Genomic DNA, 17,321 nt, shown 5'->3' on the forward strand with positions numbered 1-17,321 from the left:
CATACAGACTAAGAAACGGAGGAAAGACAACGTTAATACCTATTTTGTTCTTTTTTTCTTGACTAAAAATATTGTTATTACATAAATAGTAAAAAGACGCTACGAAATCAGAGATAAAACATCAAAATATTTATCATCTACGTAGCTTACGTGTAGTTCAGACCGGCAAAATCTGTGTAAAAACAACTGCCCTGGCAAGGAAATTAATGTCAATGAAATTAAAGAAATTGAGTATTTATTGAATAACAATAGGAATTATGGTACGTCCATTAGATGAAAAGTAAAGTTCCTGATAAATATTTTATGTACATTATTGTAAGTAGTGGTGTACATAAATCTTTAGAGGGGTCTCCCCGATGGTGTAGTGGTATCGCCGTCACCTTGTAATCAATAGATCACGGGTTCGATACTCAGTGGAGGCACATAGTGGTTCGGGTCCCACTTTAAAATGTAGGTCCAGTCCCGATTAGCGTATCTTCCTTAGTACTGCCATTCAAATCGGTATGTTCCCAATCTAATTTCGGCGGAAATAATTGATTGATTTGCTTTATTTTACTTCGCCGCTTTTTGTGCCACTTTTGGCTAATTTGCGAAGATGGGGATGAGTGATGAAATTGATGAATGGAGACTCACAAACATCCATCTCCAAGCCGGGATTCGAACCAGGGACCCCTGGCGTCGTAATGCGATGTGCTAACCACTCCGACACGGGGGCCGGCTTTCGGCGGAAATAAATAGCCATCATTGGCCGATGCCGGCAGTCACACGAAAGACAGAAGTGAAGAGGATATGTATAAATTGCTGATTCCCCTTCGTGCTTGAACGTAGATAACTAACTAACTAACTAACTCCATAGCCTTCTTAAACCCGAAGGTTCATGGCTGCAGGCCTTCCATCTTTCCCTGTCTTGAGCAAGTTCTATATACTCTTTTCCATCCCTACCGATTTCCTTTAGGTCCATCTCAACGTTGTCCCTCCATCTTCGTCTTGGCCTTCCTACAGATCTCTTACCATCAGGTTTCCCAACAAGAATCCTGTAAACTCCTCTTTCCTCTCCCATTCGTGCCACATGGCCTGCCCAGCTAAGTCTTCTTGATTTAATCATTCTAATAATATCTGGACATGAATACAAATTATGTACTTCTAAATTATGTAACCTTCTCCACTCACCTGTCTCCTCATCCCTTTTAGATCCAAATATTTTCCTAAGGATCTTATTTTCAAATACTCTCAATTTATGTTCCTCTTTCAATGTAAGGGACCAAGTTTCGCATCCATATAATACTACAGGCAAAATTACGGTTTTGTATATTTTAACTTTTAGTTTCTTAGATATTAAACGAGAAGACAAAAGTTATGAAGAGAGAAGTAACATGCATTTCCTGAGTTAAGCCTACTTTTTATTTCCTCTTTAATATAATTTTCATTTGTTAATATTACTCCTAAGTATTTCAAACGAGTTGTTATCAATAATTAGATTTTGATTATTACCTAACACTTGGTTTCGGCCTGTAACCATATATTTAGTTTTCTCTTTGTTAACTTCCAAACCTATCTCTCTAGCAGTTTTGAAAAATATTTTAGCATTATTCTTAATTGTATTCACATCATCGCCCAGTAAGTCTACATCATCTGCATATGCTAACAACTGAGTCACACCATTTAATTTTAGTCCTTCGTTAGTTTCTTTTACCTTCCTTACAGCATATTCTAAGGCTGTAGATAAAACAAATCTAATTTCACAGTGACCATCAGCCCTCTTTTCCAAAAACTCCGCAACTACCTGACCCGGCATTATTGCAGTGGGAGGTTAAAAACATCCACCTATCTTACCACCACGAGCTTCAAGCAAGAATTGGCAATGAATGGTTTATTTTCCAGAGCGTTAACTAAGCAGTTACATGCCTTCATGGTCACGTTTGGGTTCAGCTTTCACTTCCCCATGCCATTGGTCTTGCGATCTGCTTCCCAGGAGGGTGGGGTCTTATCCAGTGTTTTTAGGAAAATCTATGGAACTTCCTGTGCTGGTCTCCCAATCTGTCACAAGGAAGGCTGAACGAACTTTTAAAAAGGACAAATGTTGAGACGAGCTGTTGCCTTTGCCCGCTCTTCTAGCCACTGAAAATCTTTGGTATCGGTAAAAGAAAATCAACCGATACTCGCCGATGCCGATACCGCCGATATCGGCCGGTACCGATACATCGGTATCGGTATCAGCTCAGCCCTAGTTTTTTTTTTTCTCCAGTATCTATCCGTTTATTAGATAAGATAATCTCAATGGGATTACTCTTTTAGAGTCATATGAGCTTCATTAGAATAACACAACGCACGAGCAGACTATATCATCCAAGAAGCGAGTAAACGAAGGAGAATTTCTTGGAGAGAACAGTTTTTACATTAAAAATTAAAACTCCATGACGGAACAGCCCTCGGTGACGCGTGGTCAGTGCATCGAGTCCCAACGCCGCTGTTTTCTGGCTTTCGAGACCGGAGCCCGCTACTTCTTATTTTCAAGTAGGTCCCTAATTGTTCTCTGGGAGCTCCTACCAGGAATCGAACCTGGTACCGCTCGAACCATGCGCTAACCATTTAGGTACGCAGGAGCCGTGCACTTATATTTATAGGGTTTTCGGGGAAAAGCACAAGTCAAAAAATGTAATTTTACAAAAGATGATTGTTTATGTTTATTCTTGTAATAACCCAGATTGTAGGTTGAATCACCACTGTTTAGAATCTTTACACATGCCTAATATAAAATTACACTAATAATATGCTTTTCTTAGTGATTCAGACTTAGATGAAAGCAACAGAAAATAGCAGTTTGTGACTTAAGTGCCTTTTCCCGAACACCCTAGATTTATTTGATGCGATTTATTGGAAATGCATAGTGGTGATATTTCAATAAATTATATACTGTATATGTAAAACCTTGATTAAGTTGCCTTTGTTAAAGGTACCATCACAACAGTTACATGAAGTGCCTGAGAAAAAAAAACACGCACGTGTATGAGCGGAAATGACTTTGCAGAGGGCGCTCTTCAGAGCTTTACTAAAAAGTATCCTGAAATCATAGGCGTGCGCACGGGGGGGGGGGGGACGTCTATAGATCTTTTTGCACGGAGGGACAAGCAGAGTATTTTTCCATGGGGCATATTACCGCGATAATAGTGTTGCCCCCTCAAAAAAACACCATTTGAATTTGAAGTTATCGCGTTAATGTAAATTACTATGACTGAAATCAAATTAGACCTATACGTGTGAAATATATATATATATATATATATATATATATATATATATATATATCTGTGTGTGTGTGTATGTATGTATGTATGTATGTATGTATATGCATATATCCATCGATGCAACGAAACTCAAACAGTGAGATAAAATGATGTTTTTCTTTCCCGACTGAACTTTCATCAAGGCTTTTGCCCCCCCCCCCCTCAATCAGAGGGTCTGCGCACGCCTATGCCTCAAATGTAACCATCGAAAATAATTTTCCAATCAGGAAATAGCTTAGTTTCCCTCTGAGTGAAGGGAATTCCCCTTTCACGATGCAACACTGCCACCACGACGGAAAGGGACAAGTGACCAAGCGCACATAGCTCCAACATTACGCCGGCAACATCCGTCACACCACGTGATCGGCTTACCGAGTGGGACAGCGGAGAGCGAATTGTATGGATCGAGCAGACCTTTCGAATGGGTTTGAAATGCGTCATTGATGAAGTGATGTTCCTAATACGGAGTGTGGATCCTCCGAATTAGCCGAGTCATTTCCCTTTTTACCCAACGGGCCCACCCAGCCTATCAGTGCCGATTTTTTTTTTCTTTCCGCCGTTCGTTGACAGAACGCGGGACAAACCAATAGCACTGCAGTTTCAATCAGGGTTGTTAAAGGTGAAGGAACCCCTAAATTCTTATGTGTTCTATTGGGTTCCGTAATGGGACCGAAACCTTTTCCCTCGCACAATTTAAATTCGGTCAAAGTTGCGTATTGTTTCATTGAGAAAAGGTTCCTGGGCCGTATTTAAATTCATCCGGAAAAAAAGGTTCCTGGACCGATTTAAATATCTTACAGATAAAAAAAGTTCTTTATGGTCCAGAACCCATTTACGCTTGCTTATTTTCTATCCTGGACCGGAATTGAATTTACTGGACCTTTAACAACCCTGGTTTCAATGCCTGATATAACCTTATTTTCATGAGACAATTATCCGACCGTGTAAATTGGTCTACTCACAACCTCGTCACCAAAGGTTCCAGATTCTAGTCCTTGTCTATACTAGGGATGGCCAGATCCGGATCCTAAAATTTATCCTGATCCGCGGATCCGGAATTTTTTGTTCTGGATCCGGATCCGTTTGGCCATCCCACATGAGCGCTTCTTTGGAAAGTAAGAATGTGTTTATAACATATTGTTACCTGCTAATATACATATATATATATATATATATATATATATATATATATATATAATATACATACATATATAGTATGTGTGTGTGTTACGGGCTGCTAATTTAATAACTAATTAACTCAACTAACTCAACTGAGCTGAGCTTAGCAACGCAACAACGAAGAATCGCTCGCCTCACCTGCTGGGCGAATTAAACATTACGTGAATTATAATACGGTCAGGATAAGTGCCTAACAGTCGGAGTTACCAAGAATAAACCTAGGAGGATTTGATTTTAAATACCTGAAATGACGTTACATAATACCACGGTGTTTCTGAATATACACATATATTAAAGCACATATAAATAGACATTACATCTTGCCCTCTTTCACTCGATCTCACATTCATACTCTCATTCCATGGCATATGGCGACAATATGACAATTACAAAGGTTAGATTAATTACTACTTTGACCCTACTCTTGCTATGTCTTGGCTACATTGCCTATTACCATTTATCGTTTAGGATTTTAAGTATAAAGTGAATAATTGTTCCTTGTGCGAACCCCTTCTATCTTTTCTGAAGGTATAAATATATTTCAATGAATTATTGTTTGCTGTCAACATAAACTCTGATCTTTAACATTGTTTACTTCCGCCGGAATACCGATGTCTAGGGATGCCATAGCACTGACTTAAGTTATGCAATGATTTGATTTACGCAGATTCGCGGTAGATAGTCGTCATCTCTCTCACACACGCACATGGTTGGATCTTACCTTCGCTGCATTCCCTCTGACCTGGGTTGGGTGAAAGTGGTCCTACAGTTTTGGAAGGCCTCCACACTCCATTGTTGCACCTCGCGGTTATCCTGGTTGGCGAAAGTGGATCAATCGGCAGCTCCATCTGGCATCATCGGATCCTGGCTTCACTCGTTCACTTCGCAGGGACGTCCAGAACGGTACACGCGCACTGTCGACTCCATACGACAACTTGCGCAAAAATAGGCCAGTTCCTCGCGGTCACTCGTAAGTACAGATACGTGACTTGGGCGATGAGACGAACATACGCGATGAGCCATTCGCGGTTTCACATGGATATCAAATGTTATTAACTTTTACTACTTACGACGTTGTTTCGGACGATTGACACAGGTGGACGTGTCTGGCGTTATTCTCACATAACCACACGTATGTGCACGGATGCGTAGACGGCGAGAGGGAGAACAACCCCCTGGTTCTATTCTGCTCTACTCCATGGCTCTGAAACACTCACTCGAGGAAAAACAAGTCCAGACCTCGGGTCTGATTGTAACTCGCAGCTAGGTCGCGCGTAGCTCACACTCCGGTGGCGATTGTAGGCAAAACTGTGTCTCGCTATTCCAAATCATCCCTTTTATTCCAGATTTGAACGTGGTGACGCTCTACCCTCTATGATCAGGTGCTTGTTTATTGTTTCTGGTGCTTTGACCGTTGTCCTCCTATCCTGGTCAATGCTCACTCCGGTCCTTAACCTCTGGTAGCAGCCCCTCGCGCAGAGATTAGGTTAAATCTTCCGCTATTGTATTCAGTCCACGAAAGCAAGGCCAACTCAGTAGGGTAGCGTCTACCATTCAATTCATCGATGAATCTTTAATAATTCATAACTCCCGTATTTCTGTTCTGATAAGGCTCAAATCTTGGAATCAGTACTTTCATGATGTGGTCTTCCGCTGGTTGAAATCTCATCCAATTCGGTCCATTGGTTTAGAAGTTGCATATTTCTTGTTATTCCCATAAGAATGCATGTAAATCCGAATTCGGGCGAAAAACGGTGGTTGAGCAAGACAGTTCGCTAGACACCTGTATTCGCGACGGATATTAATATTACCAATTGCAATTAATTCCTACTAACGGGCAATTAGATTAATTACTTGTCACTCAATATTTGACCGTTATATGTGTGTGTGTGTGTGTGCGTTTGCGCGATTTGTAATTAATACACTTACCACTTTAACACTGCATATACATGTTTTATAATGTTTTATTTTAATTTTTAAAACTGTAACTGTAGAAGAATTGTATAATTTTTGTATAAACATTTCTATCTTGTTAAATGTGTTAAAGGTTTCATCCTGGAATGGAATGTCTCCCATTTATGTGTGTTTCAATTTCAAATACATTCGAATAAATACATATTCGTTTCAATGGCATTTACAAAATCACCTCTGACATTTTATGTTAAACAAATAAGATTATTTTTGTGCACGAGTGTGTTAGCCGATGCGTAGCAAAGTATTTTAGGAACAACATTTGAAAAAAAATCTTGTAGGACTAACTAATGAAAAATTTCTTTGTAATCGAAGATCATAATACCTTTTAAGGTGTGGTAATATTACGTATAATGGGATTGAGATACGAAACTCTCGGATCCGGATCCGGAGTGTTCGGATCTGGATCTGGAACTTTCGGAATCGGATCCGGAACCGTTTGGCCATCCCTAGTCTATACAGGCCCGGATTCAGGGGCTCCCAGCTCAGGCTGTAGAGCTGGACAACGACTGGGGAAAATTTGCTTTGAAAACGACTTCAAAATGAAAAGAATTACACCTGAGAAGTGGTGAAATAATGTGACATAATTTGGTATAAAATAACTGAGAGATATATATATACAGGACATCCAACTTGTGGTTAACACCGGATCCTTACGCAAAGAACGTCTCAAAAGGCGGTAAATTTTGAAAGGGATATATAGGGAAGACAGTAAATAGTTCCAAGAGATTTAATCATGGAAATGAATAGTACAGAGGATGCCATTACATACATTACATGCTGATGTAGAGATAGGTATACCTGTCCCATGTATCTCTGGAGCAAGGCCGCGCATAGCGGCAGAGAAGGGGAGGAAATCGAGTGGCCAAAGCGAAGCAGCACACTCTGCTGCGAAGGCTGGTAACTGCAGTCGCTTTCCCCCTTCCACGCAATCCGGTTCCCTCTCGCCTCACTACTTGCGCAGAGACTTGTTTTCGTTGGCCTGATCCACAGATAGCTGGGACAGGGTATAGGTTTATGTCTATCTAGGTTATTTCCCGGATCCTTTCGATTCGACCTGCTACAACTGAGGAATCGCTCAGATTAGTGTGGACATGTTACGTCCAGCTATGCAGGATGTCCTTGGACGACTGGAGGAATGCTTGCTTCGAAAAAGTCGTCATCTACTGGACGCCATCATCAAGAAATAAACCTACCCATTTCTTCAGTTGCATGTAATGTACCTAGGGATGTAATGGCATCCTCTGTACCAAGGTCCGTTGACTTGTTTGCCGCCTGCTTTGGAAGGTCTGTTCATAACGCCCCTTTTGAGCAAGCCGAGGTGGTTGTAAAACTGTGACGTCATATGGATGACAGGTCGCTGGGGAAAGTTTGGTATCCGCTAGTTTTAGCAAGGGCAACTTGTTTCTCTGTTCTTTCCTTGCGCTTGTATTCGTGTATTTCCCCAGTAATTTTTTTATGCGATTCATATTGTAGTGTCTGGGTAACAATAAATAATGTCTCACTGTGCTGCAAGCGCATGAATATATCAAGAAAACGAAAAATTCCCATATTGTTTACCGTATAATTCCGTCCTATGATTTGCTCGGGCAAATTTCAGGTTGCTATTTTTTTTATACCAGTGTGTTACGAATGTGATTTAAAATCCAAATTATAGGAATTACAGCAAAGAAGATCCTGAAAAAAGGCGCCACTCCTACAATGATAATCCCAGTTACACTATCTTAGTGACGATAACAGTGTTCTTGCAAGACGTGTGAAGTTGGGATTGCCAAATGCTTTTATTTTTTTATTTTTACGGAGTATATGATCTGACTCCCATGCGGGAGATTCGGGTTCGATCCCCGGAGGGGGAGAACCGGGATTTTTTGCACATGTTCAAGCGGCTCCGGCGCCCAGCCAGCATCGTATAAAGTGGGTACCTGGAGCAAACTCTGGGGGATAAAAGCGGCCAGGGGCGTGGTGCTGATCATATCACCCCCACATTCGGCCGTGATCAAGATAGTGTGGAGTCCTAACTTCACACCCCCTATACGCCTTCATGGTGTTGTGTAAAGCACATGGGAGCACTTTACTTTTACTTATGGAGTAATGATTGTGAAACGAGGAAGACGATGCTTAAAGTACAGCACATTGAGAGCTTTGATAATAAATTTGACCTGAAAAATGGAAAGTGGTTATAAAACTCTATCCCCGAAATTCAGATAGTAAAATTTTCGAATCGAGATTTTAAATTTTTCGGATTCCGGATATTTTTTGGCCATCCTCAGTGTGAAGGCAAGATTGCTGGGAAAAATGTTCTGAGTTGTCTGTCAGATCGAGAACAAAAATCTTGATTAGTCTTATCACTGTGGTCTTATCATTCGTCTGTTCAATACAAAACGAAAAAAAAATCGTAAATACAAAACAACAGACAGTACTTGGTGTTTTGTCAAGGAACAACATTGTTTTTCCGAATTCAATATTTGAACCGCAGGATCCAAAAATTAAAAGGACAAATGCCATCAAGCAAAAACAATGGATCCAGTGCTGCAAATTTTCAATGGCAATTTCTTCCACAGCCTTAGAATTAGGCAACACTCATAACGCGTTGGAGGGGAGAGAGTATTTCAGGATCTAGGTGTTCCATTTTTATTGTCGGTGACTGTACACATATCATGCATTCCACATATTACAGAAATTAATTGTTTAAGGAGTGGTGTTACCACCAACATTCTCCAATCAACTTTACTGCCATGTTTACCTCTACTTAATCATTTATTTCTATGTTCTGTTGATCTCAGAGTCAAAAGACAGGAACTGACAGGAAAAATTCACACCTCCGAGTATCGAATTTAGATTCTCTGTATTGAAAACTAATATCGCCTGAACCACCTTGGAACTTCGTCATACTTATAGACGTCAGAGTGGGCAAAAAAAGTTTTGTAAACAGAATAATAATCCGCGTTGGTCTTATGCGTTTCAATATGATCCGAAACCTTACTCCGCATGGACGTCCGCAGGATTTTTTCCAGGGAGGGGCAAGGAAGGTATTTTGTTTCCAGGGGGGGGGGGGGGCAAACGAAGGCAAATTGTCCCCAAAAATAGTGTTGTTCCCTAAAAACAATGCTTAAATTTGAATTTATGGTGTTCATGCAATAAATAACACATATTATTGTGGCTAAAATGAAATTATATGTATGAAATACATATTTTTTGGTTGACTTTCATTTTCCAGGGGGGGCCACGGCCCTCCCTTGCCCCCCCTTCCAGAGGCCCATGTTACTCCGTGTTCCAAATCAGAACTGATCACAACCTCGTTTCTCTTTAGAGTAATTTGTTTGCCAATTATACAGGAGACCCTACAGAAAAGTCTGTGTGCACGAGTATTTGTGTGAAAACGACTTCAACTAAAGAAAACTCCGTGACACGCCAGCACTCAGAGTTGCCAAACTGTTTTCATTGGGCAATACGTAGTCAGCGCATCAAGTCCCATCGCCGCTGTTTACTGGCTTCCTTGGTCGAAGCCTGCAGCTTCTTTTCATTTCCAAATTTCCCTGATCAGTGTGGCATTCGAAAAATTTCCAGGCTGGTTTTAGTAACTTCCCTTGAAGCGTAGAGATATTATGTATGGAAGGATTCTGATTGATTGATTTGGTTTATTTTACGTCGCTTTTCTTCCAGTTTTGGCCAATCCCGAAGATGAGGATGAATGATGAAATGAAATTGATGAAGGAACATTCACATAGAACACCCATAACCAGATCGGTATTCGAACCCTGGACACCTGGCGTCGTGGCGCGCTGCGCTAACCACTTCGCCACGGAGATCGGCATACAAAGGTCGGTCAAAAAGTAACGCACAATCTACTGTAGCTCGGGAATGGTAAGGACTAGGGAAATGACAGTAGAAGTATTAGTCCTTTACCGCCTAACCAACACCTAATTTTCATTTCCTGTTGTTGTAGGTAAGCCACCATGGATGATCAACATAACACCCTACTACGCCAACGTGCAGTGATCGAGTTCCTCTATAAATCCGGGAATAACTCAGCAACATCGATTCACAGTAAGCTGTTGCCAGTCTATGAAAGCAATGAATCGAAGTAATGTGTGTCGATGGCTTCAGAGGTTTCAGCGTGGTGATAGCAGCATCCAGGACCAGCCACGGTCAGGTAGGACGTCAACCGTCACAACAGATGCAAACGCACCAGTCATTGAGGAACTCATCCAAAATGACAGATGCACCACCACGAGACAGGTCATGGAGCACACAGGCATGGCAAAAGGATCTGCGTTAACGCGAATCCAACGTTTGGGATACAGAAATATTTGTGCTCGCTGGGTTGTATCACGATAACACACGACCGCATGCTGCAATCATGACAGTTCAGAAGATTGGCCATCTGCGATGGACAGTGGTGCCACAACCCCCATACAGTCCTGACCTAGCGCCATCGGATTTCTATCTGTTTGGACGACTGAAAGCTCAACTGCGTTGGAAACTGTTTCGAGATGACAACGAGCTCATTGAGTGTGTGAAAAAGTGGTGTAATGACCAACCTCAAGAGTTTTACGAACGTGCATTCGTGTCATGGAAACAAAGATGGCTGCAGTTCACATGGATCATACATTGAGTGACATTTCCAAAGGACACAATGCTTATATCTAGTCCTTACCATTCCCGAGCTACCGTGGATTGTGCGTTACTTTTTGACCGACCTTTGTATATGGAAGGAATAAGATTAATTAATTGTTTACTGCTTTTAACCATTCAAAAATTACCCCCTTCCCTCCGCCAACATCTTTCCTCGGCTATATTATCAACTGACCAGAATTAATTAATAAAATGCCATTAATCATTTCTTGTAGATCAACTAAGTGCCAAATTAGCAGCTTGGAGGGGTAATTCCATCACACCCCTCTTACAAACAGTACTATGATCCTCGCCATGCTAGGTCAACATAAACATTTTGCAGTTTCTATTGATATTCGAACCCGGTACCGGCCGCATCAAAAGCAAGAGATCTAACCATTCACTCAGACATGAAAATTATACATTTTAAAAATACTAAATAGCGTACGCTGGTGTATGCAAGATAATATTACTTCCCATGAAAACGTCATATACAACTGTTTCTATTATCATTATCATTTCAACTAAGTGGGAAGAAATGGCCACATAGTTTTTAAGATAAAGATCAAATTGTTCGGAAACTTACCTGTACTCCTATGAGCCTATATTTTCGTAAGCATAGCCTGGGATTTTTTGCAACTTCCGATGCATTTGAAGCAAGGATGGGCAACAATTTGACAGCCTCTACCTATCTTATCAGCTCTTCCTAATGATAAGATTTTTACAACAAAAGATGATTGAATGCTCATGAATGCCAAGCGATATTGAGAAATAAGTTTTATGTTGTATTTGAACTGCAAGTTTGCAAGCTACTCGATCGGACAAGGTCCTCAGATAACTACCTTAAATACTGAATGATTTATTTGTGTATTTTTTTACAAAGATCGGGTCCACTTTGCTTCTTCCCTTGATACCGCTTAAATATCAAATATTTTCGTAGGAATCTTTTGATAAGAAACTCAAAAATCAACCTCACTTCTACGTAATATCCCTATAACTGCAGTCTTGTAGGCCAACGAGGCTCTGGCGCCTGAACCCATAGCAGTGGGGGTTGTGTTGTGTCCACCATATGTGTTTGGTTTGGGTTTGTATATGCCCCTTCACCCACTTCATCTCCGAGTTTGAGTTTTTGTTTCAAGACCACTTTATACACAGTTAGGCTAATCGGGACTGGATTTGCAGTTTTAAAGTGGGATATGCGCGTCCACCGGGTATTAAACACGAGACCCCTTGATTACAAGGCAACGGCGCTACCACTACGCCATCGGGGAGGCTCTGGTGGTTAGATGAAGCGGATGAAATGACATTCACACTCACCCGTGGCCCGATCAAGCCTCAAACCCGGGATCTTTGGAGGCAAGATCGTAAGGTTCGTTTTCAACTGGTATAGTCGACCTCCGTGGCAGGGAGTTTAGCACAGTGAGATACGCCAACGGTCCCGGGTTCGAATTCCGGCCTAGCATGGCTGTACTTTATAAATTTCATCAGGGTAATGTTGCTAGTACCAAGTGAAGGAACACGCGCGAGAGAATGGGGCTACATGGAGAGGAGTAACGTGACTGCAGCGTTTCCGTTTCGCCCATTTCTACCTTGCACCTTAGATTCTCGAGGCATCCAGCACCTGGATTAGTCTTTCATGCTCACAAGTGGATAATTGTTTATCGTCAGGTCCGTAATTGATCCAAGTTGAGTATTGTTTCATTTCAATACGGAACTTGAACTTGGACCCTATTTAAACTGATTCGGGAAAAAAAGATTCCTGGACCGTATTGAAATTTAACCTGGAATAAAGGTTCCCGGACCGAATTTAAATTGGTTCGGAAAAAGGGTTCCCGGACCGTATTTAAATTCATTCAGAAAAAGGGTTCCTGGACCCTATTTAAACTGATTCGGGAAAAAAGGTTCCTGGACCGAATTGAAATACTTTACAGAGGCTTTACGGTCCAGAACCCATTTATGCTTGCTGATTTTCTCTCCTGGACCGGAACTGAATTTAATTAAAATTCCTGGACCTTTAACAACCGTGCCTGCTAGCCGTGCAAAGCTGAAGAAAAGTGTTGCCAGGTCTTACAAGTCAAGATGTCAAAATGCTAAATCTCACAATTACACAATCTCGATTGTTATTCTCCGTGCATCAAAGGGAATCTTGTGACTGAGAGAAATGCCAAGAGACATAGAACCAGACAGTACTTCAGACAAGAAGAAAGTGGCAGACCAACAAGAAACAATCGACTCTAGGAAGGAAGGGACGGGGGAAATGCCGGTGACAAGTTACAGATGGCACGACAGATGTTTCAATTTGAGCTTCATTTCCTAAATTCTTAAGATCGTTAGCGTCTGCTATCTACACTGCCGCATGACTCACCAAGGTCGTTTCATAATTTGGAATTTAAAGCTGATCACTCGGTTTTCTAAATATCACGCGGTGAAAAATTCCACATACCCAATTAAGGGTAGCATATTTCCATTAGAAGGGGGTCGAGAATGGGCTCAAGCTCACCATGAAAAAGTCTTGACTGCAGCTAAGTGTGAGGATCTGAGCGAGGGAACGATATACCAGGCATAGCTTCAAACGGTAGCTAGAATTCTACATGGGAACTTATAGAAGTGTTAACCTATACCAACACCAGATGACAGAAATTAACGCGCCATTTCTTCAAAACTACCCATAATATTTCAGTTTTTTTGTACACTCGTATACACATGAAGGTATGACATAATCGAATCACAAAATAATGCATCCATTTTTTATTATTATTAACACACATAGTTAAAAAATGTAATTATCCCCTCTGAGCATTATGGGATTGAATTTATAAATGGGCTATAACTCTTCAAAAAACGCTTTACGATGATATATTTTGCTCTTATATGTAATAATGAAAAAAAATAATATGTTCACAACATGTGACAATTAGGGGACCAGAGGGGAACGTCAAATATTAAAAATTGTCCGAAAATTACGGTTTTATAGAATTTTGGAATTTTTCCTTTTTTTTTCGAAATTGGGGGGACGGACATTACATGCACTCAAAGAGTTGTCTTTTGTCGTGCATCCCTCTACAAATTTGGTCCACCCAGCGTCCATAGGGCCTATGCTAGAAGCGATTTCCCGGATTTTTCAGTAAACTGGCAACACTGCTTCCTTATACATTGTCAGGGGTGTGCCGAATAACATTTTCTTGGATAATAATAAACCTTTTCGAGCAAGTCCTCATCTCCAGGAAACTATCAACTCGGGGCATGCCCCGGCACCTAGCGACCTGTTGAGTGAAATGAGTCAAGGCAAAATGAATAATAAACCTTTTCCTGCTCCCACAAAAATAGGCAATAATTAGGCTGGAAAGTTCAATGAACTAACCGATCTCTAACTACACACTGGTAATTGTACGTGAATAACACTTTCTTCTTCCTTCACCTTTCCTATTATTGGGAGGTTTACCTCCGCAAAAACTCTAGTCATCCCGAAAAAAAAAAAACATTTCATCAATCTACGACAATTACGTAGTTCTCAAGCTAAGATTCTTTTTCTGCCAAGTTTCAAATCGCGCGCTTGGAAAGTCCTTCCCTGTGGCACGAAGGTCCGTCCGCTAATCTAGACTAGACATTTTAACGACTTAAAGATCTGCTTACAACAGCAACGTAAAGACAAATTCACGATCAAGAGCTCGCTGGTCTCTTTTATCTAATACTTGTGGGCATCTTAACGGGCATTACCAAAACTGTCTATCATCCCACGATTACACACCGAGAAGATTGGTTGTTCTTAGTAACCGTTTTCAGAAACGAGGTTGGGTGCCAGGGGCACCCGGTCCACATGGCGGAAATAATGCCTAAAGAGTGCTCAGCGTTTCAGCACTCTTTAAGCATTGGTTGTTATGGCTGAAGTAATCCGGAACGAAGACTGGGCTGACTGCTATTTCTATTGCGTCTTATGGTATCGTCCACACGAGCGGAACGTCTGCTGGGCTGAATGATCAGGTCACGCGCTTTGTGCATTGTTTCACACCACGTGGTGCTGAGTTCTAGCGCTGCGTTTCTGATAAACATTGTTTTTGCAAGTGAAGATGGGTGATCTAGATATAGATAAATTAAACACAGAAGTATTTATTATGGAAGTGGAAAATAGGCCATGTATTTGGAATATTCGGTGTGAGGAATATAAAAACAGAAACAGAAAAGATTTGGCGTGGAATGAAATTTGCTGTACTTTGTTACCAAACTTCGCAGAGCTTTCAGTAGTTGTAGTACAACGAACCACTCATCTTTGGTTTATTCACACGTACATGCTTCCCGTCTATTGCTCCTATGCAGTGTGGAAAATTAGTATGATTTTCGAAGCCGTTTGCAATATTCTTCCTTCTCTCTTCCGTTGGTTGAGGTGAGGAAAGCACTGGCTGTGTACAGTGTCCCATATTGCACGACAAACTGTTCTGACAACCTCACTGGCCGTAGATTTGCCAATTCTATAGGTATAGTGCAGCTCAATAAGGTAGCAACCAGTTATGTCCAGGAACCTTTTTCCCCGCATCAATTTTAATACGGTCCAGGGACCTTTTTTCAAGAACAATTCAAATACGGGCCAGGAACCTTTTTTCAGCTTTCAGATGCAGAAAGGAAATCTGTTGGTAAGACATGACTCATGTACGAAAGCTTATTCATAACACACGGCATGCAAACACATTAATCCGGATGAGTAATTAACAAAAAGGTTACTAGTAATTATCTCAAAATACACTGACATAAAAGCCATCACCATCTCCCAAAAAGGGAAGGGGCTCAACTTTTTTTGTTTTGGTGAAAATATCATTTTTTAAACGTTTACATTCCTCACCAAAATATAATTGGCTGTCACTTGAATGAAAGTTACGTATTTTCAGTTTCCGCTGAGTGTCAGCATTTTCTCTCCATTACCTTACGGACACAATCCGGAAAGAAAGAGTGGCCTGGAGGTTGGCATGAAAGTAGTTTCCTGGCCCGATGCGATACAGAGACACCTAGCGACATATCAGAGGACTAGGAAGAGAACCTTCCTCCCTTCACCACCCCCTCCCCTCCGCGTGACTCCCGCAGTGAGGTTTCCAGGAAAAGGACACCCACCTGTTTCTTTTCATTCTGGTTTCGGAGGCTAAAATTTCTCCACTGGCAAAGCAATTCGCATTTCACTGCTTGCTGGCTGACTCTTGCATGGAACGAGAAGAGTGGCAGGCTCCCGAGGCGGAACCTTCATCACTGAAGTTTTGACTGAATAAATTTGGTTGATTACAGTGGCTACTATAATTATGTTGAATTTTCTTGTTGAGATTGGAATTATCAATTGAGAGTAAAGAAGGAGGTAGAGAATATCAGTTGAAAGAAAGTATTTTTTTTTTAAGGGGGTGTTCTTTTATACAAAATCGATATATAATAATAATGATAATAATAAGGCAAGAATTAGTAACAATTATTATTTCAACTATTAACGAATCGAGTCCCTATTAGAGATGGGCAGGAGCGAAACTACCTGGAATTTAAAAAGGGGAAACGTGGACATGCGTAATAACATATGGAAAAACTGAAAAGGAGAAAGACGGACAAAACAATGTAACAAAATGTACAGTAGTAACAAAGATGTCAGGAAACAATAGTATAATATTGAACATACACTTTGATGAAGTAGTTTTCTTTGTTATGATCTGAATTAAGTCCCTTTGCACAGTTCTCATCGTTGGAGTTCACAGCAGCTTTAATCGGCCAATATTGATTGATTTTGTTTATTTTACTTCGCCTTTCTGCCACTCTTGGCTAATGATGATATGATGTAATCGATGAAGAGACGCTCACGAAGGACACATATGCCCAGACCGGATTCGAACCCGGAACCACTGGCGTCGTAGCGAAATGAGATAAATACTCCACCACGGGGTCGGCTAATCGGCCTAGGGTGGGGACAAACTCTCAGTGGTGATGGGAATCCCCTGTGGAAACATATGACCAGTTCCTGCATCACATTAGTTGCTTTCTCCTATTGTGATTTTTCCCAATGTTAATTGATTGCTTCCCAAGTGAAATTTCAGTCCAACTAATGATAGTATGATCTTCAAGGTCAGCACTATACGTGTTATGAAGAATTCGAAGTAATAATTTGTCAAGTTAGAAAGTCAGCAAAAATTATGTTTTTATACTAAATTTTACATTAATTGAAGATTTGCAAAGAAACAGTAAACCTTTTTGTTGGTTGATTGATTTAGTGTTTTAAGTCCACTTTATGCACAGTAAGGCTAAGAGGGACTG

At 40.9% G+C, this 17,321-nt stretch overlaps 1 protein-coding gene across 7 annotated transcripts in view; it reads right to left on the reverse strand.

Moving 5' to 3' along the window:
* Nucleotides 1-17,321, reverse strand: part of Ptpmeg (protein tyrosine phosphatase Meg) — a 365,178-nt gene that overhangs the window by 49,323 nt on the left and 298,534 nt on the right. The gene's annotated exons all lie outside the window — the stretch shown is intronic.

The sequence above is a fragment of the Lepisma saccharinum genome, chromosome 4 (assembly GCF_977018435.1).
Source record: "Lepisma saccharinum chromosome 4, izLepSacc3.1, whole genome shotgun sequence".
In the NCBI taxonomy this organism is placed as follows: Eukaryota; Metazoa; Arthropoda; class Insecta; order Zygentoma; family Lepismatidae; genus Lepisma; species Lepisma saccharinum.